Source organism: Panulirus ornatus, chromosome 70 (genome assembly GCF_036320965.1).
Source record: "Panulirus ornatus isolate Po-2019 chromosome 70, ASM3632096v1, whole genome shotgun sequence".
NCBI classification, from domain to species: Eukaryota; Metazoa; Arthropoda; class Malacostraca; order Decapoda; family Palinuridae; genus Panulirus; species Panulirus ornatus.
Window position 1 is genome coordinate 10193780 of NC_092293.1, and position 6920 is coordinate 10200699.

Below are 6920 nucleotides of genomic sequence, written 5' to 3' on the forward strand. Positions count from 1 at the left end.
TCCCACCGAGATTCGAACTCGGATTGCTGGATTTAGAGTCCAGAGTGCTAACCCTTACACCATGGGACCTGATAAGAAAAGATGTGATTTCATCTAAATGTTTTACATATAATCAACCAGAGGCCATTCCTCCCTCCCTGCCTGCAGGGTTCAAGGTTTTCTAGAAGGTTCTCGAAGATTCTGGGTAGGAACTGCCATTGAGAGGACGTAGTTATACGTATCATTAATGATATTGTTGTTGACTTTCTGATTTAGAAAGATAGATAGATAGATAGATCGATAGATAGATAGGTAAAAAACAGATATTAGATAGATCGATAGATACGTAAGGCTGTATATGTCAACTTTCACAGAAATCATTGATATCTGCGTTATTCTGCAAGAAATACATGTACATGGATGTAGTGATAATATGGGTTAGGTATAAGACCAGTCGTGTTGAGATTGTAGTGAATGTGACCATTGACTTCAACCTTAATAGTGTAGTGAAGATAAAGTTGTAGTGAAGATAAATCTTGAAGTGACTCATAAGGTTGTTGTGAGTACAAGGATGCATCGTAAATGAGTACTTCCTACCTGAAAGTCAACAATTACAAAATTGATCAAGTATAACAACATCCTCGGACAACCAACTACAAACACCAACCATAGAGTGAACCTGACTGTCATCTAACGACGACCTCTCAAAGGTAATGATCTTACCAGAATCTTCGAGAACCTTCTAGAAAACCTTGAACCCTGCAGGCAGGGAGGGAGGAATGGCCTCTGGTTGATTATATGTAAAACATTTAGATGAAATCACATCTTTTCTTATCAGGTCCCATGGTGTAAGGGTTAGCACTCTGGACTTTGGATCCAGCAATCCGAGTTCGAATCTCGGTGGGACCTCATCTTTTCAGTTTTCTTAGAAACTGATGATGGAACTGAGCCATATAGTTGACCTTCGATGGACATATATTTCTTACGGCCCACCATTTTATTTAAGTATGAAGATCTCACGGCAGAGAGGAAACGTGTGATATTCAAAATCAAAAGCCGCAATTGCCCTCATGGTAATGGTCGATATGTTTGCAGACAGATGACACAGACATGTGAGAAGTTAGACAAATATGGACGTTCCTGGTTGCTGTATAGCCTAGGTTTATTATCACTTGTAATGAAGGAGAAATGTTGCACATTATTCCACAACTTTTTATTTAGGCTAGGTTAGGCTAGGATGACTAGGGTCCATAACGTAAGAGAGCTGGGAAATGCATCATATCGGATCTGTATTTGTGCATAATGGCGCAAGTTTGTGGAAGTGATTTACGCAATGCCGGAGAGAATCCACCTCCACCAGAAATAATGTCTCAGACCATACAATATCTGCTGTTGGACGAGCAGGGGACATTAGACCAATATATTCCTGTAGTTTACTGCTGTTCCCAAACACGCAGCAAGACATTCGTAAAAGCGTTAAACTGAACTTTTCCATCGGTTTTCATATCTTTAATTACTTACACCAGTTCCAACAGATGGAAAAAATCATTTGAAAAATCAGAAATTATTTGCCTATAAAAAGCATTTTGATCGATCGTACCAAATATTCAATTATTTATGTACCCGACAAAATATTCAGTCACTCCTATATCCGACATTTTTCCTGCTGGCTGGTGCCGTTAAAGTCATATGGTAATTTACCGCAATTAGATTATAGATATATTCATCTATATGGAATGGCTCAGCGTGAAGAAACATATATATTTTCACTAAATCCTCCTCTTCACTACACTCCCATCTTCACTACATAGTTCTAACACAACATCTTGACTACACCATTGTATGACCACATTATCATATCATTGTGTTCTTATCTTCACCACAGCCTCGGCAAAATTGATGTTTCCTTTACACATCAGGGTAGATGGCCATCTTTATGATGACAGAGAACACACATAACATATTAAACCACTTATCTTTAGTCACTTTAATCTAATTTCTGCTGATAAAAACGAATTATGATTACAATCCTTGTGTTCTGTGACTGGACATTGTACGGGTGAAGGAACTGTTGTCAGGCAGATGTATTAAACTACTGAGAAATAAACTTAACTGTATTAAATTACTGACTTCACTATATTAGACTTCTCTATATTAAGCTATGCTAGGATATGATCAGTTCCCAGGTTATATAAGGGCGGGAGCCGGGACGAGAGCATCATTTGAGCTGTGACCTCTGTCGAGTGAACATCTCTGCTCCGCCTTGTAAGCTCCCTCAACCTTTCCTCGAACACTTCAATATAATAATGTACACCAAGGAGGTAGGACGATCCTCCTTTGTCCAGGAGATGGAATTTGAATATGTCCATGTATTTGACATGGGCTATGGCTGTGTGGACATGGAGGTGGAATACCCAGACGTGGAAGTGATGGATGGAGTGGAATTTGGCTGTGTGGATATGGAGGTGGAATACCCAGAAGTGGAATTGGAGGAAATGGAATATGGGTGAAGCTGGTATGAACGCCATATGGATTTGGTGAAGGTTGACCTCGTAATGTGTTAACGTAAAATAGGTCAACCACTGTGACCATGTGGCGGGGAGGGCCACATCCACCAACCACGAAGCGAGCCCCACCACGGAGAAGTATCCTGGCTGCATCCACGTACGAGAACCACCGCGGGATTGCCGTCATCCAGTACCCCTGCTATGCCTCCTACAAGAAGGCACTTCTTGCCGACGTGACACCACTTTCCGTCAACGGTCGCTGTGCAAAAGTGAAACCTCACCGTCCCACTGATGCTGACCAAGTGACCTCGCCCACTCAAGTGGCACTGCAGCCCACACGCCCTACCAGACCCACCATCCATGAGGAAATGCAGCCCACCCCACTTGTCAGGCCCACCTTCAGGGAGACATGGCAGGTCTCAAGACCTGTCAGGCCCACCATTCAAGAACGAATTGGTCCCCCAACACATGTCAGGCCCAGCGTTCTAGACCGACTGGGACCAATAACACATGACATGTCCTACGTTACAGACCGACTGCACTCCGCACCTCGTACGGGCGTTAAAAGGCGTGTCGAGATGACACACGCTCCCCGTGCCAAAAGATTCAGTTGGTGAGGAACCGGAGTTCTTTCTTCCTGCTGGTGCTGCAGGAGAACACGGCCCTAGAGTGGACACTGGAGGTGTGTTTGTGTTTGTGTTTGGGTTATCACTGAGGAACCAACACCAAGACAACTTTAGTTTGGCCTCGCCAAGGATAACGTTAATCTGGCGGAAGTCTGGCTTTCTCCCGGTAGTGGATGACACATAATATCTACGTAGGGACGTTGAAAAACAAAGAAAAAAAATGGGAACATTATCCCACCCAAAAAAAATACATAAATTCACGGGGATAATTTCATTCGTCTTCAAAGAAAAAATGAAACTCTTCCGACGCTACCGTGCCTTCCATAAAGCAACCCTCAAAGAAATCACTTTCTACACAATACGCAAGGAGTCGGTTAGCCAATCTTCATATGACTGGGGCTATTCTTCCCTCTGATTAATTCATTTTTCAAGATTAAGGAAAGTTATAATAAAAATATTGTATTGAGTTTCTCCGTTGGCGTCAGGGTAAACACCCATCCCCCCCGAAGCTTGGTTACCTTTCCGTGGTGGGGGGGACTTCATGGATTGGGCAGTAGCAACCATCGTTGGTTGCTTCTGTTCAATCCATGAACGAAAAACCAAGCATCTTGAACGTAATTGTCGTATAAATTCACTTGGTGTCAAAACTGACGCGAAAGCGGTTGTCTCAATTTTGTCAGAAATGTTTGTGCGTTTCGGCCTGATGGCGGGAGTCGGTTTGGCGCTGTGGTCATGAGGGAATACGAGGAAGATTGGCAACCGTCCCAGAAGTAGCTACAGTGAGGCCCAGCAGCTGTCCCTAATACTGTGGAAGGCACTCATGTAAGGTGTGCAGTGAGACGCAGCAGTAACAAGGGAAACGGACAACCAAAACAGCAATCTTGATCATCAGGAGGCTATCCAATGCTCAGAGTAGATAAGGACGATTATTGTATGGCTTCGCTCAGAGGATGAAAATCTTAGTATACAAGCTAGGCTTTTAAAGTGTCTCAATTCTATGGAGAATAAACAAAAATCTATGAAATTATTTCTTATAATATAGTAACCTGTAATGAGGTTAGTGATTTTGTATATTTTATGCAACCTACGTTAACAAAGTTGGTCAGGGAATTGGCCAGATATATATATATATATATATATATATATATATATATATATATATATATATATATATATATATATCATCTTGGTGTATGGGAAGGCCATATGGGAGACGGAGAGAGAGGCAGGAGCAGGAGAGAAATGATCAAACCTTCCCGCTTGTTCATAGTTGCTGCCTGAAATTTGTCTTCTGATAGTTCTACAATTTTTGTTTGTGTTTGTTATACTAATTATTAACATAAGAAAATTGTAATATAATGATTAAAGAAAATTATAGTAATTATAATTTAGAATTGTTATAGATCAAGATTTGTACGTGAAGCGGAAGACCAAAATATGGTACGGGTCAGCCATTCGTGAGTGTAAGCGACAGCTATTGATAGTTACTGGCTTTAATTTATGATCATTTATGATATCTATTTTTTACTTTTGTGTTAGCTGTTTTAAGTATTTGTTTTGTTTGCAGACTAAAACTTCTCTTATATGTTATTGTTTCTTGGGAAATTCTAGTTAATCGAGACGTTCATAAAGAATTATTTTTGGTCAGTTTGTTTTGTTTGAACAGACATGCATGGTGGTAAGGGACAGAATAAAAGTTACGGTTTGTTTATATTTGTTATTATTGATTAGTACTCTTCTTTTCATTTCTAACATTAGCTGTTTAAAGTGTTTGTGTTGTATTTAGACAAAGTTCTTTTTCAAATCTTATTGATTACCACATGAAAGCTAGGCTTTATAAGTGTCAAGTAAACAATATGTGATATTTTGAGTTAAGTCGAGGTGCTATTTACCACTGGCGTTTAGATATTTGGGACCCTTGGGGATAGATTTGCCAAGATTATCACGGCCAAATTGACTGGATGGCAACCTAGGAGCTAGGCAGAATTGGATATCATAAAAACCCTAAACAGTCGGTGGTTCCTGGGGCCTACCCTCCATCCTCTTGTAACTACGCTGATGATTACCATTTTGTTCTTTATATTTTTCAGAGGAACAAGACACTTCTGCATCTCTGTAAAGTTAAGGACTCATTGAAATTAATTCTTCAGATATTATCTGCAGTAAAAGGTAAAGCTGACAAGTTACTTTGCTCTTCTTCATAATGGGTCTCCCCTGATGTTTTCAATTAATGTTTAGCCTACCTAAATTTTCCATTCGCACTAATATATTTGGATGGTGTACGCAGACTGTAATTTGAAAGGAATGGCCTCGCTGAGCTCCAAGATGACCGTTTAAGAGAATACTTTTATTGTGAAGTAAAAATGTCGTACAAGATGTAAATCATTTCCAAAGCTTTTCTCTTTTCCTCATGTTGCCACATTAAAGTATTTAGTTGAGCTAGTTTGTTTTTCCTTGAAACTGCATGAAATATTCATATGTGTGTAACTATGATTATTCCATTGATAATTTCATTTCATGGATTTTCCATGCTTTATGCTGATATCTATCTTCTTGTGTTTAATTACTTCATTCTGGTACCAGTTTTCACAACACGTTATGTACTTTTGATTCTTATATTTGGACTCCAGTTTATTCTTGCATTATGGCTTCACCAGTCTAGCGACAACAAAATTGGCTGTAATATTACTAATCCATGTAAACTGTTTCATTGTTTATCTTTGCTATGTACTGTACACCTCCAGTTGCCTTTTTTTTGTACCTTGCATCAAATCAATAATTTTCATATGTATTCCTCTCAGTGTTATTGTTTACCAGTAAATTAGTTTATGTACATGATTGCAGTCAGTTTTGTGTTTGAGGTTATTATATTTCTAGTCCTGGACATTTTAGTGTTGTGTTCCATATGTTATCTTTAGCTTCTATGTTAGAGGCTATTTTTGTTTCTTATTTGATATATTATATATGGAGAGTCTTCCTACGATCATAACATTATGTTTGTATTAAACCATGTTCACAGCTCCCTTACCGACTGCCACTGTGGTGTTGTGTGTTTTAGTTATCAGTTTTGTTTCTTGAATTAGACCATCGTTTGGATATTGATTTCATCCCATATTTCTACTCCTTGTATATTTCGACATGAAGGATATTATATGGGAAATCTATACTGCCATAACCTTAACAACAATATTGTTTTCCTTTAGTAAGCTTAACAATATTATTTTTCATTTAATGAGCTTAGCAATATCTTTTTCCCATTGGTGTGATTGACAATATTTTTTTCCCTTTACCATTGCTCTTACTACGTCTCTTCAGAAAACTAGTATAAAAATGGTATTTTCACTTTCAAAGTAATGTAATGACATAACGACTAAAAGATCTGATAACATACCAACCTCTTTAAAGCTAACAGGTGATCAATTTGAGACCTGTCATTCACTGGTGTAAAGTTAATTTTTGTGCAGTGTGTTATTTAAGGTTATACTCAGGCATCTGAAGAATTCACACATATGTTAACTACAGGGAGGTAATGGCCAGGTCATCTAACTACTAATTCCAGCTTATGACATGTGTTCATAGTGCCAATTATATCAAAACGCACTACTACAATTTATGCTTTAACTACAGTCAGTGGTATCACCTCCACTGTACATCAATGTCATCCACTGGAGACTACTCAGAACACTGGACGTACAGCGACCATTCAGAAAATAACTTACAACACTCCGTCACAAACACCTTCACCTCGAGCACAAATTTCCAATAAACAGCATTACAGAATGCGCATTTTCAGTCTTCACAAACAGAT